The 20,743-nt window shown below is 44.4% G+C and overlaps 1 protein-coding gene across 1 annotated transcript in view; it reads right to left on the bottom strand.

Annotated features, from left to right (window-relative positions):
• Positions 1-20,743, bottom strand: part of LOC139758804 (uncharacterized) — a 1,625,355-nt gene that overhangs the window by 1,404,284 nt on the left and 200,328 nt on the right. The gene's annotated exons all lie outside the window — the stretch shown is intronic.

The raw sequence follows: 20,743 nt of genomic DNA, 5'->3' as shown, positions 1-20,743 counted from the left end.
CTGATGGTTTTAGGACCTGGCGACGCGACACGCCACGCCACAACGTGCTCAAACGTTGCACCCGTCGTGCTGAAACGTTATATCCTGCCATGAAAATAATGGCCATACCTACATATATTTACGTCAGGCCATAACATAACAAAGACAGAGCGGTCCGCGATGAAAAACACCCCCCAAAAAAAGTTTTGACGTGAGCAAGATACAGACTTCTTGTTTCCTTTTCCAACGCTACTTTCGAAAGAGCATTCATAACCGACAAAGATCAAGGGACACCACCTGACAGGTACGTGCCCTTCAAGTTCGTTAACGACGGAAGGGGAAGAGTACCTAGGCTGGAAGTATAAAAGGAAAAAAAAAAATATGCAGTAAAAGGCAGCGGCATTGTGGGGTTCACACGTTCGCTCCTTTAACAGGTTTCTCACTTTACAACTTGAAGCTCCAAGTGTGGAAAACTTTGATTACGAAAAGACATTTGAAAAATGGGTTTTCCCCCAGGAGAAAATGCCGTGGCTCTGTTGGAGTTGCTACGTCTGCAGTTGCTGCACCAGAAAAGCCGAGCGGTGAAATGTGTCTGCAGCAGACAGCATTGCTATCAAGGCCACACAGTTCACGACACTGACAGTGAAGGGAATCCCATGAATCTCTCCATGAAATAATGACTTGTAATTTGCCGGATGCTGTTTACCAACATTCTCCGTTTCGTTCGTTATTTCTCTGAATAGCAGAGAGGCGCGCCTGACACATTCGCCATTTTCTGACAGTTTTAGTTTATTGAGGGCTGGGTATTTTTTTTTTTTCCTTTTTTTACGACTGAGTTGGTAGGGCGATTGTTCTGTGCTTGTCGTCCAGTGTTCTGCAATGCTGGAATTTCACTAAGGCTTCTCACTCGATACAGGTCTACGATGTACTAGTAAAATGAAATGTAATTCCTCATGCCTATGTTAATACCACTACTACATCTTACACTGTCACTGCATCAAAAAACAATGTGTGATCCATCAGATTTGGAGGTGAATGCAAGTTGGCAAACAACACTATGAAATTCAGTAAATTTCCAAGCTACACAACTCTGTCATAAGCTTATTAACAAACCTATGACGAAGTGTATTGTATGCTCTAGTTAACTATTCATTTAAAGAGTATCTGCTAAAATAAAATTCAATTTTAAAAACTGGATCCGAGGATTTTACTTTCCAATTCCGAATATTAATCCACGTGCCGCATTCATACCTGTGCTGTGTATAAGCATTTCTGTGGTCACATTAATCATTCGTTAAAAGTTTACTTACATTCAGGGAAGTGTAGTTTAATGGCATTTTACGGTAATGAAGTCTTCTGTTCCTGGGGATGCTAAATTAAGTCTTTTGGATTGATTGGTTAACAGTCATAAATGACTTATCATATGTACCGTAGGCATAATACGGTACATTAAATTTCATTTTTGACTGTTAATCGATCAATTAATCACCTTTCCTTCTGCTGATTCCCGATTATCATTATTTCTCAGGTAGTCGGTATCGTTTTAGACTTGGATTTCAGGAAAAAAAATGCCTCAATTATTTTCTAGCATTTTTTTTCCTGCGCGGCGAATGATCTTATTCTCCATCATGTACCACATTAGGCACCCTCTCTGCTGCAATACCACAATAAACGGCACTGTACTGTTTCAAAAATACTGAAAGAAAGATGACATATGCCATTTCTTCGTCTCACTGCACTTTGTTATATCAATACAACACGTGGTATCTTTTTTCTTACCTATCTCCATATACATAACTATTCGTATTCATAAATACGTCTCGCATTTATCCAAACACTTGTAAATATCGAGTGAAGACTAAATCAAGGATAATAACAAACCACAAGTTACATAAACATTGTATCAAAAGCTTCTGTAGTTTAAATCCTCAGTCGTCCATCACTCCAACGACGCAAGGACACATCAATCTCAAGCAGACTTCGCGGAATTACACTGAATATGACTCGATGACTGAGGGCGCACGCGTTAAGGGCGGGTGTGCGTGTGGGCTGCCGCGTGGGAAGCAAGGAGCGGCAAAGAGTTGGGTGTGTGTGGGATTTTTATTGAGGATGTTGAATACTTGTGGCGGGTCGCAGCTGTCGATGACGGGTTGGTGGCTTAAGGGTGGTGAGAGGATGGAGCAACCGCGCGGTTGTGGGTGTGATGAGGTGTGCCTGCCTACGGGGTTGTTTAGGGTGTCAAGATTGTCGTAGGTGTGTGTGTGGGACAGTTGTAAAAGTGAGGTGACTCTGTGCGGGATCTAGATGAACGTCAAAGATGGTTCTTAGTATAGGGTGACTCTGTTGTTGTGGCGTATGGTTCTAAGTGTAAAGTGACTATAATGGGAACTGTGAAAAACGGTGATTATGGACTTCGAATTTAGATAGCAGCACTTGAAGGCTGCAGTCGTGAGGAAGGGATTAAGATTCGCAGCTGAGCTAGGATGTGTGGTGAGTGTGACTATGGTAAAAAGCGTTGGGGTGTTGTAAGAAGTGTGAGGTGGGACTATTTACGGCTGCGGGAAGCAGAATCCAATGAACAAACAATGTGAGATAGTCTTGAGTCTTGAGGAGGTGATATAGTCATATAAGTCTGGGGCACTTGCATATACTGAACTAGTGAGGTGTTGTGTGTGTGTGTGTGTGTGTGTGTGTGTGTGTGTGTGTGTGTGTGTGTGTGTGTGTGCGTGAGGGGGTGGGGGTCTCTACAAGGCGTTGGTTATCTGCCTTGGAGGCAGCCTGTAGGTATGGAGTGTCTGAGAGTGTAGGAGCACTTGCAGGTACAAGACATTCACAGGTCAGTGATGGGCGTGGGAGTTCTGACGGACGTGAGGATGCGATAAGTGATGGGTGTGGAACTATATCGCATGAGGGATGGAAGAGGGGACACTGTATCCACTGACGGTACGCCTACAAATAATGGCAGGAAAAACAAAAGAGAGGAAAAAGAGGCTTGCCTGTGAAATAGGATAACTCTTATCCTCTATCCAGTGATACGGGTGTCGGCATAGGGTAATGGACTCCACGGGTCAATCTGATGGAAACCTATGAAACCATGCAAAAAAAAAAAAATAGAGAGAGCAAACTGACAACTTGGGTTCATGCGCACGCGCGTACCAATCACGGGACAAACGAAGACGGCTCGACGGTCGATAAATCGATCCTTAACCCCCCCTGAGCGCGATGGTACGATCCTTGGGGTATGATGGCGTGACCTTTGACCTGATTCATAAGGGTACATTAGCCAGAAGGCACATCCAAGACGTATGGTTGCTATAAATGTACATGCGAGTACAAGAAAAAAAAAGCCAGAGGGCAAACAGATGACCTGACGGTCTCTGACAAGGTTATCTGCTGGAGGACGAGTGTACTCAAAATACTCTTACATTCTTACTCGGCACAACAGCAGACAGGATAGGTGTGCAGGGCGATGCTTCTCGCCCAACAACCTCACTAGAGAATGATACAGAGCGGATTAGTATAACATTATGAAGTGAAGGATCAAGTTTACATGCATCAAAGAGGCTGAACTTTCGCGAAGCAAACTGCTACGGGCGAGGGAACAGAACTGATCACAGGAAGAGATAACTGGTCTCTGAGGTCTGTAAATATATATAACTACATGCTGGAATAAACATATAAAATTATCAGTGCGATTCAACTGGTCTTGCTTCTTTTTTTTCTTTTCCTTTATACAAACACGCAGCCACAAGGCAGGATATAAAATTAAAGCTTCGGCGAGAGAGAGAGAGAGAGAGAGAGAGAGAGAGAGAGAGAGAGAGAGAGAGAGAGAGAGAGAGAGAGAGAGAGAGAGAGGGAGAATCAGGCGCAGGTCTCGCGTGGGCGTAATCCAACGCAGCATATCTTTATATCGAGGTTTTGGTCATGCACACAAACATGGACAAGACGAAGATAACAGCCAAACAAGGTTGCCTAATGACAGGGGCCCCAGCACGAGAAACACAAACGCTGCCACAACATTGAAATACAAGCCAGAGAGAACACTGGCAATTGATAAACACGAGAGGCAAGGAACACTCGTAATATAATTTCGAACACAGCGAACTGGAGAGACACTCTAGCATATAACACAGACTAGAGTAACTAGTTAAAAAGAAAAGATGGATAGATAAAATCTAGGAAAATACATAAAATATTAAAAGGACGGTGGAAGAAAGGCACTGGGGGGGTTGGGTTGGTTTCGATGTCTGATACATCCTCAATAATAAATAAACAGCTTCGCCAGCGGGGGGCTTGATACGGCCGCCGGGTGGAGATGAAGTGAGGCTGGCGATGGAGTGGTGGTGGTGGTGATGGACCATGGGAAGCAGAGGAAGCGAGGGTGTTGATGGAGCGATGGTGGGAGGGAAAGCAAGAGTAATGATCACAGTATCACTGTTCTTGTATTACAGGACAAACCGGCCGTTGGAAACCGAAGTTAAGGGCGCGTTACTAAACGGCTGGCCACGACGACATTAACCATAGTCGGTCAATGGGAGTCGAGAGACATAGCACGTAAGCTTGACTATGTCTCTGAAGACGACAAGCGACACGACAACATTACCACAACGTAACACGACAAATAATCTTTTTTTCTTTTCTTACAATACGTGAAGCAGAACATTTAGTAAAGAGGATTCTCACATTAACGTGCATACGCAATACGTGAAGCTGATTATTCAGTTAGGGGTAAGAGGGCTTTGTCAACGTAAATAAGAATGTACAGCTTGTGAAACTGAACACTTAGCCAGCTGTAAGAGGATTCTGACATTAAACAGAATGTACAATTTGTAATGCTGTACGTTCAGATAACGGTAAGAGGATTGTGACAACATTAATAAGAATGTACAGTAAGTCAAGCTGGCCATTTATACCATATATTATCACCTAGTTCGTGCCATTAAGGAATGTCTGTCAGATATGAGGGGTGTAATAGAATAACATCATTACGGAAATGTGAACCAACGGACGTAGAATATGAACGAATGGGCATACAGTACGAACGGAAGTACGAAATACACACATCAACGGACAGATGTAAAATACGAATGGTTGGACGTACAATATGAACGAATGGACGTGCAATATGTACGGACGTATGATCAATACGAAGGGACGGACGCAAAATACGAACTGACGGACGTTAAATACGAACAAACGTACGTGTACAATATGAAAGTCGAAGGCGATCATCTCCACCAATATGTACACCAAAACGAAGCCCGCAATTCACCCCATCAGCGTGACAGTCATCTATCCGCACTTAAACCACAGATGACCCAGATGAACACCGTGTTCATCAGCACTAACCCTATCGTCATCACGGCCCTCTACGGCTTGACACCAGCCTGGCCATCATCGCCAAACCTGCTAGGAAAAAGAAAGTGTATCGTCATCAGGGACCGCCAACAAACACTCCCTCTCTCTCCCTCCCTCCCTCTCTATCTCATTCCCCTCTCGCCTTCCACACTATTTAATATAAACATATCTCACTACCCGCCGTTCTCCAACATTCTCAAAGGGATTTACCGTCCCCTTCCAGCTAGGATTACAGGATTATACAAGGACTGGGGGGGGGAGAGGGATTTTTAACGCTCCTTCAATTCACCGAGTTCTAATAATTCCGCTCCCCGGATCATGTTCCTCTAGCTGGACTTCCAAAAGGCAATGCATTTTTCTTTCCGTAATGCCTCCTGGCTCTGAAATTTCAGGAGGAATTTCTTTTTTTTTTTTTTTTTGGCCCTCCCTCTCCTTGCGCGGCCAGCGAGCGCGGCGAGCTTGGTCGGCGAGGTTTGGCGAGGTTTTATTTCCTATTTCGTCTGAGAGTCATCCAGTACTGCCAAGAGAAATAAACTCCAGGAGGGAGGAGGAAAGGAAGGCCAAATGCCGCAAAACAAACACACACACACACACACACACACACAGCCCCCTCCCTGACCCCCCCTCTACACGGTGGAAAATAACTCGTTAAAATTCATGATTTTCTCACTTTCAGCCTCACGCAATCCGGCAGCTCGGATTTAAATCGCGCCCCCTGGATATATTGAAAACGTGAACCACACCAGCTATCTCGGAAATATCAGATGAAGGTACACCGACTGAGCGATTGTGTGTGTGTGTGTGTGTGTGTGTGTGTGTGTGTGTGTGTGTGTGTGTGTGTTATAATATTGTGTAATACGGAAAGTATTACACTAGAGCTCCCAGTCTCCTAATCTTGTAGATGCACCATGATATCAGCAGGTTAGGACAGGTACTCATTCATCGTCTAGTCCTATTGGAGAAGTTGAGGAGCAGCGCAGGCTGTGAGCCGGCTGCCCTGTGTGAGACTCGTCCCCATGAGACTAAATGGGTCGTAACGCTAACCACTGCACCACGGAGGCTCTGTATTTCCATGTATGCATGCGCGTGTCTTTTCACTGCGAGCATGTATAATACATCTTATGTATTCCGTACTTCTGCCCGCGGCGTGTACATTTATGTACACAGTGAGTATCTTTGTGTCAGGAAGGCCAATATACCTCTCCCTTCCCTCTCTTGTCTCAGGCAAATTCTCTCTTACCCCTCAGCATCACCCCATCTCCAACTATACCGTCTCCTACCACCAGCTCATCATCCCTTATCATCTTAACCTCCCCTCCGGCCATCCCCTCCCCAGCCACCTCATGGCCACACCCTCCCCCCCTCTGCAAACGTCTGCTCATCACCCCTTACCCTCTGCAACTATCCTCTCTCCAGCCATCCCCTCATCACCCATTCCCCTATCCAACCATTTCCCTAGCCAACCCCCCCTTCTCCGTCCACCGCTACCAGCTCTTCCCTCCCTGCACCAGGATCCTTAAATATGAACCAGCAATCTATAATCCAAGTCATGAGTGTATCTCTTATCCATCTATGCCTCTCCTGACAACTCATCTGTCCCCTACCAACCTCTTCCTCACGCCTCAACTCCATTATCGCACCTTCCTCTCCCCTTCCTTCCTTCCTTCCTTCCTTCCTTTCCATCCTACCCCTAAACGCTTCGGCTTCCTCCTCCTCCTCCTCCTCGCCCCTGACACACCACCAACACGCCCACTTCCCACTCCCTCGTGCTTCCCCTTATACAGCCCCTCCTGAGGGAGGGCGAGGCGAGAGGCGCGACTCCAATTTCCCGCAGCCACTCGTCATCCGTTGGGCGTGGCCACATGGAAAATTAGACCCCCGCAATCTCCTCCTGGCTCCGCCATGTACGAAAAAAAAAAATTAATAATAATAAAAAATAAAAGTTAAAATGAAGCAAAATAGAATAGAACCCTGTTCATTTTTGCCTCGAGGAAGGAGGGACAATTTTTTTTTTTCTCTCTCTCTCTCTCTTCTGGAGGGTTAAATTATGCTACTAATTACTTGGGCCAGCATGCTCAAGGGAGTACATTATACTCATGTTCTTGTTGATGCCGTCGTTGCTGTGTCTGCTGCTGCTGCTGCTTTCCCTGCTGCTGCTGCTTGTTTGTTTGGTTTGTTTTTCAGCGTTGCTCTTGTTGTCTCTGCCGGAGTCACAGACCGGTCAGTTCAAATCATATTATAAGGTTTGTCAAAACGAAAAAAGAAAAATCTAGTTTCGACACCAGAAGTCACGGAATTTTTTGCACTCACGAGTATGACACAGGAATTGGAAACTGAAGTATATATTACATAAGAGGTCGAAGGACCTCGTACGGGTGTATAATATGAAGAAAAAAAAATACATTGAAATGTAGCGGGACTTTGGGAAGGGGAGAGAGTCGAGAATCCTTGAAAGGAGAGACATTCAGGAGGAAACCTTATTACCTTCAAATATTTCAGATGTTAAACTTAGTAGAAACAGAAAAGTAAATATAAAATCCGAGGGAACACCGAGCACCAGAAAAAGAAAGAAGAAAAAAACTTGGCTCACTGTGGGAAGGCTCGGAGTAATGTCAGTTCTGCTCAGATCAACCTCAATTTCACCTTCGGAGCCACAGCTTGGGACAAATGCACAGACAGCCGTTCCACACCCACTCCTCCGTAGACACACAAACAACCCATCGTGGGGAGAAACACCTTAACCAAGGTGGAACGAGCGAAAAACCGTATGATGACAGGCCCACCTTCGAGGTATGGATGGCATGATCAGCATGTCCCTCCTCACGCAAGAAACTTCATATTTCCCGTCCCGAATACATTCCCGAGGACACGTTCCGATCCACTGGCGCTTCGTACATGTATATCCCCTTCCTCCCGTCGCAAACATTTACCCCCTAAATATCCCCTTCCTCCTGTCGCAAGTATTTACCCCCTAACTATCCCCTTCCTCCTGTCGCAAGTATTTACCCCCTAACTACCCCCTTCCTCCTGTCGCAACTATTTACCCCCTAATTATCCCCCTTCCTCCAGTCGCAAGTATTTACCCCCTAAAAATCCCCTTCCTCCTGTCGCAAGTATTTACCCCCGAACTATCCCCCTCCCTCCTGTCGCAATTATTTACCCCCTAAATACCGGCGTATATGCGCAGACATTACGGACCAGTGAGAGAGTCACGCTCTGTGCAGGATGGTACGCCAGAAACGCCGATATTAGCGAGTTCCAAGAAGCCATGTTTCCACCTAAAGCCTCGCTGAAAGAGAACCCCGAGCTCCTCTGGCCCGATGAAAGTGGCAAGCGCCCTGAGGGTGTAACATGCAGCCGTCGTGGGACTAACCGTGCACTTCTGCCTAGGTCACATATTTCGATGCCATAAAAGCCAAGGCGGTGCAGGAGACGACGGAGAAAAATGAAGTACAAAATGGTCCAGGGCCTCAAATACTTTTATATTCCGGTTAGTCTAGAGACAATTGGAGACAATGGGACCTAGAGGGAAGAGAATGTCCTTTTGTTTCTTAATGATCCTAATATCTAAATAAAAGAATAAGATATGCATGGAATAATAGCCAGGTTTCTATTCCAGGGCCTCGTTATAAAGCTATATCCACCAAAGGCTCTCCAGCTGCACAATCGCTTCTCGTCACCTCTTGAATGAATTCAACAACCAGTAAATGTAAGTCATATTCTAAGACCTTCGTTAATCTGTATTTTTTTGTGATGATAACGAGTCTAAAAATTAAAAATGAAAAGTGGTAAGGCAAGAATATATTTCATTTATTCTTCCAGACGCAACTTCCTTCTTTTCGCTATGGGGTTATAGGTCCTTCAGAACGACCCCAGGGGTGATATCCGGTACATTTATACAAGATGTAAACACTCACGGACTCTAACACTGATAATCATATCAAAAAGGAAGTAGAGATATTCGAGTAACGTGTCCCTTATGGTCATAAGATGGCAAATTCTTCTGTATGTATGAGGTCTGTCTTTATGCATTACCGAAGACGGACAACAGACAATTCTCTCTCTCTCTCTCTCTCTCTCTCTCTCTCTCTCTCTCTCTCTCTCTCTCTCTCTCTCTCGGGTTTTGTGTATATTTCCCTGTCACACTGTCCTTCAGTAGAAACTAGTCTCGACAACCCCAAAAAATCACATCTTGGTCGATGAAAATTCTGTTTCCAGCATCTGTATCCTTCTGCCCAAGTGAAGAACCAATCATATTCTCGGATTTTTCCCATCAAAAATCTTTCGATCTTTTTTCTAATATTATTCTATTTTTACTCTTTCTGGAAGGACATCGGGCGCTGAAAGTCCCTCTTGTCGGATTTTTTAATATATTTTTCCAGACCTCTTAACAAACATAGAAAGTTAGGCACACTTAGGCATGGAAATCATTTTCGACAACTGAGTTACGAGAGAAAATATTCAAGATGATGAAAAAAGGAACTGGCTGCTTCGCAGTCACTTTCACAAAGATTGTTGTATTTAACAATAAAAGATATACATATTTCTTCTTTTTTCATACATATTCGCCATTTCTCGCGTTAGGCAGGTAGCGCCAAGAACAGAGGACTGAGACTTAGAGGGAAAATCCTACCTTGGCCCCCTTCTCTGTTCCCTCTTTTGGAAAAGCAAAACCTGGAGGGGAGGATTTCCTGCCCCACAATCCCTCCCATTTTAGTCGCCTTCTACGACACGCAGGGAATACGTGGGAAGTATTCTTTCTCCCCTATCCCCAGGGATATATATATATATATATATATATATATATATATATATATATATATATATATATATATATATATATATATATATATGTGTGTGTGTGTGTGTGTGTGTGTGTGTGTGTGTGTAAAAATATACGACGCGCAGCCTCACTCCTTCACCCACCGACGTCACTACCTCATTCTTCCCTCCCTCCCAGCACTGGCTTACCAGAGTTCATCAGTTCCATCTTTCTCTCCCTCTTCTTTATCCACATTTTTCCCCTGTACACCCATGCCATCCCCTATATCTTCTTTCCAGGGGCACTGGAGGATGCCTCCAGATCTCTCTCTCTCTCTCTCTCTCTCTCTCTCTCTCTCTCTCTCTCTCTCTCTCTCTCTCTCTCTCTCTCTCTCTCTCCTTTACTGCCGCCATCTTCATACACACACACCTTCACTACCACCTTGACTCAATAACTACCATTTTTTTTTTCTTTCTTTTATGATACGGTTCGTCTTCCCTCGACCTGTGCCTTTCCACCTTCAAGTCGTTCTCCTGCAGCAACTTTCTTTTCCTCTAAGGCCCCCGCCGAGTCTCCCTCCCAAGCCACTTCCCCACCACTCCTCTCCCCCACCCACCTCCCCTTATCCATCCTCTCCCCACCCCATCTCTAACCACCGTATCTCGACAGGATTAATCTTGGCCTGAATGACGTGGCCAGGTTATCTAGGGTGTGGCACCAATTAGTCTATATAAAAGATATATGATTAGTGACGCTTCGTGACTCACCCCGTTACCCCCTCCCTCCCAACCCACTCTCCTTCCTCTCGCCACCACCGCCCCTTTCTCAACTCTTTTTTTCCCCTTGCTCTACTATTTCATTCCTTTCCTTTTCTTCCAACTTCTTTGTTCTCCTCTTTCGTCCCTGTTCTACCCGACTTTCCCCGTTCCGCTGCCCTCTCATCCCCTACCCAATGTCGTTTTCAAAGTCTATTCCTTTCTCTGGCCACCACCTTCTCATAACATTTGATCAACATCAACAGGGGGCACAAATTCTAATACTTTCAAATTTTTTGAATTAGAAGACCTGTGGCTCTAATCCTATCCACGAGCGCAATCGCGCCATAGCAACATCACTACCTTTAATAACATCATAGATATTGCCATAACACCGTAACTTGCGTCTATAGTCAAACATCAGGAGAGAACTTGAACAAAATCTCTTTTCCGACTCGTGACGAAACGAGTTCAACACCAGTGGATCAATCTACCATCATACTGTGCATGAAGAACATGTGTGTTTCCACTAACAGGATGAGCAGACACCTTGAGAATGATGTTGCCGGACACAGGTGGGTCTACAGACCCGCACGGGAGCTGACACTGACAGACAAGATATAAAAATTTACCAGTAGAACTGCTCCTGCACCTTACAACAGTATGTACTTGATTTCTCGGTGAATTCAGACATACCTCCGAACGATCCTTGTTCTCCTATTTCCTTTGCATCCGAAAATCCAGACATTTCGTCCTCCTTGGAAGCACGCCTTCGTGCAGCCCAAGAAAGAAGACCATTCTAAACCTTTCAACCACTGGATCACTGACCCACTTTCCGCTATCTCTGGTCTTTGGAACTCTCCTCAACTTTCACTTCCTCAGACATATACACACTCAGTCAATCCCATTCCCTTCTTTCCGATCGCCAGTATGGCTATCGCGGTGCTAGATCCACTGGCGATCTCTCCTATGTTGCTCACCTCTGGTGTTCCTCTCTCAGGGGTTTTGGTTAAACTTTTGTCATGGACCTCGACATCTCCAAAGCATTTGACAGAGTGCGGCACAAGTCTCTCCTTGCTAAACTTCCTTCCTTTGACCTTTCCCTGTTATTCTCACCGTTCCCTTATGTAATTAACGACGGAGCAACTTCCCTCTCTTATCCGACCCAATCATAGCGTTCAATCTGGAGTCCTCTGTCATCTCCCCATAAACGAACTTCTCTCAACTGACTTCTTATCTATTCTCCCTTAAGCTGATGATTCCACTTTAAACACTTCAGTTCATCTTTCCCTCCCCTATTCATTCTAACACTCGTTCTCCCTCGCAGCGGACATCTACATTTTCCCTCACTAACTCTACTGTGCAGCTTCTCCGGACTGGGGCAGCGAATAACCTGGTCAAAATGAATAACGTTAACACGAAGTTTCTCCCCGTATATCTTTTCTGTGACTCGCTTCTCCTCGCACAATTTCACATCACAATACAACCCTGTGATAACAGAAACATGTCGTCCCCGAACCATAACTTCCAGTCTATACTGGAAACCCCACGCGTAATCAACATCACAAAGACTGCTTCCCAAAAGCTGAGGGCGCTGCATAGCTGCCGGCATTATTTGTCTTGCTTGCAGAAATTTCATATCTGCAGGGATTTCATTCGCCTGAGTATGGAGTACTGCTCACACATCTTGGGCCCTTCTTCGTCTACCTTTGTCCTTTAGCGAGAATGGCATCAAAAGCTGCTTGTTTCATTAACTCTCCAGGAATCACCTTTCTGACCACCACGATACTGGTGCCTTCTCCCTCTTCTACAAATATCATCTTGGCAACAACTCTCACGAGTTTTCTGCATGCTTGTACACGTACCACCGAAGATTAGAGGAAATGTCTGTGGAAAATAAAGAGGTCACAAAATAAAGTACGTAAGAGGAGGAGAGAATGAGTACTGACTGTTAGGGATGAAATGATGCTAGGGGATCGGTAAGGCATTCTTGGAGTACTAGAGGGTGCGTAACTGGCATTGGGTAAGAAGACATTACTGAGGAAAACAGATGGGTGGAAAAAATGGATGGTGAAGAGTGAAGGTAGACCTGCAGCTGAACAGATCTCGAGCGCGTTAATAATTGCAACACGAGAATGCGGACGAATGCCTCGAGGCTGGACGAGAGCAGTGATGACTTCGCTGTGTAAAGGAAAATACGAGCTAAGAATACTTTAAGAACGGCTGTGGACTAAATGTATTTCCCTGGAAGATGCCAGGCGTTTTATCTCGTGTCGTGGAGGCATTTCTTGGGAAAGGCTGGGTGTGTAAATAAAGACGTTAGTCTCGGTTGACCAGTCAACTTAAGCGTGGAAACTTCATTTCATTCTAGCAAACTGCCTTTTCGGCAGTGCCTCGTCGAAGGTACTCTCTACGTCACCCCACAGTCAATCCCTGTCTTTTCCTCCCCCTCTTTCCGTCGGCGGCAGCGACATGTGCTAGAGCAGCAATAACAACAAACACATCGAAGTCAACAAAGGCAGGAGCAGAAATAACACCATAAAAAAAAAAAAATCAACACGATCAATGACAACTACAGAAGCAACAGGAAAAAAAAAAAAAAAAAGAAGACGCAGCCTCACGATCAAAACTACGACAGGGGAGGAGGGGCAAAACAAACAAACAATCAAACAGCTACAAGAACAGCAGAAGCAAATACAAAAGTAGACATAACAGCACCAAACGCATTAGCAACCCAAGTGGGCTAAAAAGCGCCAGATGCCGACAAACATCTCAGTCGGCAAGCGTGACAAATTAACTGACAAATGAGCCGGGGATGTAAGGGATGTATCGTGTGTGTTGGAGAGAGAGGGGGTGTGTGTGCGCCGAGGCGAAGATGGTTCAGAGATAAAGTAACGGCCCAGGCGCTGAGCAAATGATCCGACGTGAAAAATTAAAGAGCCTTGAGGGAAAACCCCCCCATCTACGGAACGTGTTCGTATCTATCTAGTCTCCGGGATGGAGGGAAAGCCTAGGGGAAATACGTAAGGCGATAGATGGATCCGTAACCCTTAATGAGACATGATATCATGTTACTATGGTACACCGAGAAGACGTTGCACCGACCAAAACTAGCAGGAAGCGACGACCATCTCAACTGGCAGTACACTCTCGACTACGTCAACTGGATGCATACTATGGCCACCTTAACAAGCATGACCATCTTAACTACCAGTGCGCTATGACTACCTCCTCCATGACAACCTCAACTACCAACATACCATGACCGCCTTACATACAGTTAACTACGACCATCCCGACCATCGCTTTATCAAAATCTGGAGAACCACCAACGCTACGTAACGTAATCCCATTGACGCTTACGCATCACAACCTGCAGTACGCATGGCCACATCCTCAAGCTATATATACTTGCAGTATATCACGACAACCCTAACGGTAAGTATCCTTAAGGTAGTACACTTAACCACGCCGAACAATCGGCACCTCGTCACAACACTAAGAACCAGTATACACCACTACGGGCAGAACGCAGACACAAACACGAGGACTGCTCGAGACAGAGGATGCAGGACTCGAAAAGCACCGGAAACCATTTTTCTCGTTGGGGCTGCGGTGATCATGACCTCTGACCTTTCGTCATCGGAATCAACACGAAATCTTTCTTGCGCCGGGGGTAAAAACCATCCAACTTTCGCCAAGACCGAGAATGATAGTAAAGAAACCTTCTTATCGAACTTAGTGAGAGTCACAATGACTACCAATGACCAACTGAGCACATATATATATATATATATATATATATATATATATATATATATATATATATATATATATATATATGATGTAAAAAAAAGGGCAAAGTCGAAGTCCAATTACTGTAACGAAATGAGTTTTCCTCGTTTGTCAGAGTGACCCTGACCTCTGACCTTGAATCACGTAGTTTATTCAATAATTTCAAGGAAAAGCCAAACGCACAGAGATCTATAATTCAGTCCCCCAGACCGGTGGAAATTGTGTGAGGGAGCAAGGCTTACCCACTGACCAACAGAAGGATCCTGTCGACCATCATCGCTAAACCCGACAAACTCCAAAGATGGACGGGTAAAATCTTGGACGTCCTCTGCGATGCATCACGTGATGTCTGGGTGACGAATCGCGCCGGGATGGGAAGGTCAGAATATCCTCGCTTCCAATGACGAAGACCCCAACGGTAAGTATGTCTGCCTATCCACACAGGAGGGCTGATGTACTGATAGGCGCGGTCGTAGACACCTCACCAAATCCTTCTGTTGGAAGGAACATACAAGAGGATGTAGGAGGAATACAACTACAATTCATACAGCGGTGTTAGAAAAAAAAGGGGGGGGAAAAAGGGGGGGGAACCGTGAATAATACATAATACGTCCACCACAGAGTTACTTGCCAGATGAAATCTAATTTCTTTTGTCACACATCGACCTTGACATATGGCCCTTTGACACCAAATTATGTTTTCTGGACGCGAGCTATCCTCGAATTATGGTGACAGCTCTGTATTGCTGCAGCAGAGGAAGAAAAACGACGAAGTGGATAAACACTCAAACAAAACGTAAATACAAGTTCCCTGGCCGCTGAGGGTCCTCTATCCCCAGGGTCAGGTCAAGGTTATGTACCGTGCATGTCGCCAAGGTTTTAAACTCTGTGCTCATTTATCTTTACAAATTCGATTCCCAAAAGAAAAGGGTGGGACCCGGGGGGGACCCACCCCTCACCTACTCCCGCCTCATTCACAAAACACAACATTACCAGTTCCAATTGACACTGCAAATGTAGCAGGCATGACGCGAGTTCATAACCATAACGGAGCGTTAAGTAATTGAAATGAAAATAAATATGTATGTGTATTCTCTGGACACACACACACACACACACACACACACACACACACACACACACACATGTCTGGTTGAAGCCAAATACCGAACACGCCAAATCATCGCGGGGGGAAAATAACATGGCCGAGAGGTGAACGAGGAGATGGACAGGACCCAAAATTAACAGGTTTCTTTCTGGCCTCAAGAGCATACCACCTCAAGAAGCCTGGCGAGAGAGTCCACGCCAGGGAAGTCACAGCTCAGAGATGAAAAACGTTAAAAGGGATGAATTAATAAACAAACCCGGAACCTGGTGGAGGGGTTTTCCCTGAAGGGTGTAAGAAAACTCCTCACGTATGATGATTGCACTGAGTGCAATTTCAAATTCTTGTGCAGTCAAATAGCTTCAACTGCTGGACGTGTAGATGGACCAACTGCTATTTTGTTGGACACGAAGGCTATTCCTCTGGTCTTATCTATCTTCTGTGCAAGTTTCAGAGGAACACAGATGGAAATGATAAAGTTGTAAGAGCAAGGCAATCATTAAGTCTGATATATATATATATATATATATATATATATATATATATATATTTATATATATATATATATATATATATATATATATTCAATGAAGACAGCAAGATTTAATACACAAAATAAGTGTACACTTAACTACAGGGAAGATGTATGACATTATCAAACAGGATAAAACCATGAGAAGAGAGAGCATCTGTTATGTACAAATATAATGAAAAGAAGGATTATGATAATCACGGAAACATAAAAGAAAGAGATGATATAAAAGAGGAACACGTGTAAATATGCAAGAAGTGTAAGTGGCAGGTGGCTTAACATTTAGGATATGTACAAAGTCCATAAACGAGGACAAGGAAGAGAAGTCACAGTGTATAGAAAGGGGTGGCTGTACATTACCTCCTCCAGCGACCATCTGGCCCGGGGCTACATCATCTTCTCTTACCTGTGGGGACAAAATAAACCTTGTCAGCAGTCCAATGTAATATATATATATATATATATATATATATATATATATATATATATATATATATATATATATATATATATGATTCATTAAAGGATCACATAAACTAATTCATATCTCTCCACTATGGTCCTCACTTCTTTGTCTGCCTCTGACACATTTTTTTGGCCGTGTGATAAGATTATTTAGTTCTGACCCTTCGTGGGTACGGCATTTCCATTAACTACTTTCAACTAATCCTCCAACACCAGAATTACCTCCCTCCTCTTTCGCAAACATCGGCGCGATAAGAGACACAACAGCTGCTTTCATCTTATTAAACAAAGGCATTTAACCCAAAGTCTCCAGCTGTGAAAACTCGGAAGTCATTTAAGTCCTTAGACCGAACTCCTTCTCAACATCATCAACTTTGCATGTACTGAATATTACTAGTCGCAAAAGTTGATCAACAAGGGAGGGAGGGAGAGAGAGAGAGAGAGAGAGAGAGAGAGAGAGAGAGAGAGAGAGAGAGAGAGAGAGAGAGAGAGAGAGAGAGAGAATGAGAATGAGAATCTTTCTGGAGTCAATGACAGACATCAAACCAGAGATTTCTTTTCGTTTATTTTCCGGAACCCAGGTCTTCTCTATCCATTCTTTACACTTCCTTCTCAAGAGCAGAATTTCAAATAGCTTCATAAGCAAGTCTCTGGCAACCATTAGCCAAGCTCAAGTTTAAAAGAGCTCCATTTATAAATTATGAACTACTGGGGATTCCATTAAGATCTTTTCCTTTTTCGTCCGTAATTATTACGGAAATTCGCTGAGCCCTCTCGAAGGACGCTCGCGATAACCTTTCAGTCCCGGAGAACCCATGGTAAAAGAACGGGGACTGACGCTGTTTACGCACGACACTGTACTGCCACGCAGCGCTGTCGTACATGCGATCCAGAGTGGGGGGGGAGAATAGATTAAGAGATTTGGCTGCCTGTCCTGTGCGTTTCTAGTGTGACTGTTTGTCTGTCTCTTAAAGTGTGGCCACAGCTCACCAGTAACGCATTGGTGGGAATAACCGAATAAGCAGCATAAAGTCAACGCTCTTGGTACATGCACAGCGATATAGGTGCTAAGTATCTCCTGCTTGATGTTCACGTCCATACAGACCCTGGCAGTCCATTGCGAAGAGCCCAAAAGTATCGGAACAACCATCAAGTTAACCCCACTCCCCCTCCTTGAGCACAATAGTACAACCCTTGAACACGACGGTTCGCACCTTTTAAGGTATAACGACCTAGCCCTTGACCTGATTGTTATAAAGGGTCAAGTTAAAGGCCAGGCCGTCATGCCCAATGGCGGTGCTGTCAAGGATCCTGCTCAAAGACAAACCCGTCTAGCGTAAGGAGTTAAGGCCAGTTATTTGAACAAGATCGAGTCAAAAAAAAAAATAAGAATAATTATAATGGTAACTTTTACTCTTTCTTTCGTCAATGCCTCAATTTTAACAACAGGCGTGCGTTCCAGTGGCAACCTCTTCGACCACGCTTCGAATGTTTTAAATACAAGCGCATGTCAACCCCCAATGTCTGCAATGACTTGTTACCACACGTCGCCCGATCCCATGGATGAAGAACAACGACGCCGGATACAAGAAATATATATATACGTGCTTCCGGGAACACACAAGGATTTCACAATGGCATATCAGACGAGGTATATATATATATATATATATATATATATATATATATATATATATATATATATATATATTTCACATCTACTTGCAAGTCTTTAACATCGGATGACAAGTTTCAACACTGAATGAAAATACGACCCCAAATACAACCCTTTACTCTCCAACCCCAATTTTTCTCTTCCTTTTTCCATAAAATTGATGGTAGAACATTCTCTTCCTCCTTTCCTCTTCCTATAACCTTTCTACTTTGAAGATTTAGGTCGACGAAAACCTACGGAGTACTCATTCATGGCTCCTCTCACACTAAACGATGGAAACAGTATTGAAGCCTGCAAAAAAAGATGTTACTGTCCACCACCACCACCTCCTTACCCTCACTGAACTGCAATTCTTAAGGTCGATTAAAGAATAAACACGCACACAGATTAAATAGTATCAATAAGCCAAACATATTAACAAATATCAAAAGATCATTTAAGATATTCTTCGTGATAGTCTCTTCGTTATCTTTATCAAAAAAAAAAAAAAAAAATGAAACAGTGGTACGATTCTTAAAATCAACGATTTGCTACAAGTTTGCTACAAGTCACATGGTAATCTTGACCCCTCGAACATGACGGTAAGAACTTTGGATACGATGGCGTGACCTTCGGCCCGGGCTCTTGAGCGTCGGGGTAAAGGTCACGCAATCGCACCAAAGCTTCGGTAGTACTGTCGCGCTCACGGGATCTTCTACCAGGATAGGAGGAAACAGCAGCACAGTCTACCAGGATAGGAGGAAACAGCAGCACAGTCTACCAGGATACGACACAGCAGCACAGTCTACCAGAATAGGAGGAAACAGCAGCACAGTCTACCAGGATACGACACAGCAGCACAGTCTACCAGGACAGGAGGAAACAGCAGCACAGTCTACCAGGATACGACACAGCAGCACAGTCTACCAGAATAGGAGGACACAGCAGCACAGTCTACCAGAATAGGAGGGCACAGCAGCACAGTCTACCAGGATAGAAGGAAACAGCAGCACAGTCTATCAGCATAAGAGGACACAGCAGCACAGTCTACCAGGATTGGAGGAAACAGCAACCGAACAGCATAATTTCAGGCAGGCGACCAGACACAGCGGACTGGAGAAGCGAGGGCGAAATTTTTAAGGCGGGGCGGGGTAGCGGGACACGGCAATTTATAACACCTACGCAGGTACACGAACTAACCCCCCTGGTTTCTTTCTCTTTTTTTCTTATGGCCTGATGAACGCCACCAATTTCCTCCAGAAACTTTCAGGTTTCCCAGCGCTCTGGGCTAGGAAATTGTTGTGTCAAGACTCAACCATTTTCTTGGGTTGAAATTACTACATCAAACCACTCCTGTTTACATACTGGAGAGAGAGAGAGAGAGAGAGAGAGAGAGAGAGAGAGAGAGAGAGAGAGAGAGAGAGAGAGAGAGAGAGAGAGAGGAAAATAATAATGTGTACAAAAACTCCCTTGTGTACCATCATCAATTCAGACAAGGGCACGACCCTTGAGAAAGAACATACGACGCTTGAGAACGAAGGTATGAACCTTACGGAGGGACATACGACCCTCGAGAACGAAGGTTCGACCCTTGAGAAACAAAATAAGACCCTTGAGAACAAAGTTTCGACCCTTGAGAAACAACATAAGACCATTGAGAACGAAGGTTCGACCCTTGAGAAACAGCATAAGACCCTTGAGAACGTAGGTTCGAACCTTGAGGAAGATCATACGACGCTTGAGAACGAAGGTGCGAACCTTGAGGAAGACCATGCGTCGCTTGAGAACGAAGGTACGACCCTTGAGCTTGCGACGGTGCAACCCTGAGGGATAATGGCCTGACCTCTGTGGCCTGACTCAGCCTTGAAAAGCTATGCCATTAGACCCAAAGATCGCATCGTTGTATTCAAGGAGTCATAAAAAAGGATAAACCTTAGGTTTCGTTGGAACTAAATATAGCATGTCAAACTATGCAACGAACTTACACTGACCCACTGAGAAAAACGTAGGAGTGTAAGAAAAAAAAAAAGAAAAAGATAGGGAGGTCCAACTATCCAGCAAATTGGCATAGGTATTACCATATTTCAACTTCATGAGTCACAGACAGTGACATAGAAGCATATCATGCAGACAGCAGAACAAGCAAAGCGTATACTGCCTGGGAGTGTGGGCGTGTACTATGTTCATGTGTGCGTGTACCATGTGCATGCAATCGCGTATGCGCGCGTGCGTGAAAATTAATACCAGGGCTATGTAAAAATAATACCACTTGTATAATCATCTTCTCTGTTCATGTCACTTACAAAACTTATCTATCTCGGTGGACAGGAAACTGCCA

The sequence above is a fragment of the Panulirus ornatus genome, chromosome 31, assembly GCF_036320965.1.
Source record: "Panulirus ornatus isolate Po-2019 chromosome 31, ASM3632096v1, whole genome shotgun sequence".
Classification (NCBI taxonomy): Eukaryota; Metazoa; Arthropoda; class Malacostraca; order Decapoda; family Palinuridae; genus Panulirus; species Panulirus ornatus.
The sequence above is the reverse complement of the archived record's forward strand: the minus strand, read 5'-3'. Positions and strand labels throughout refer to the sequence as shown.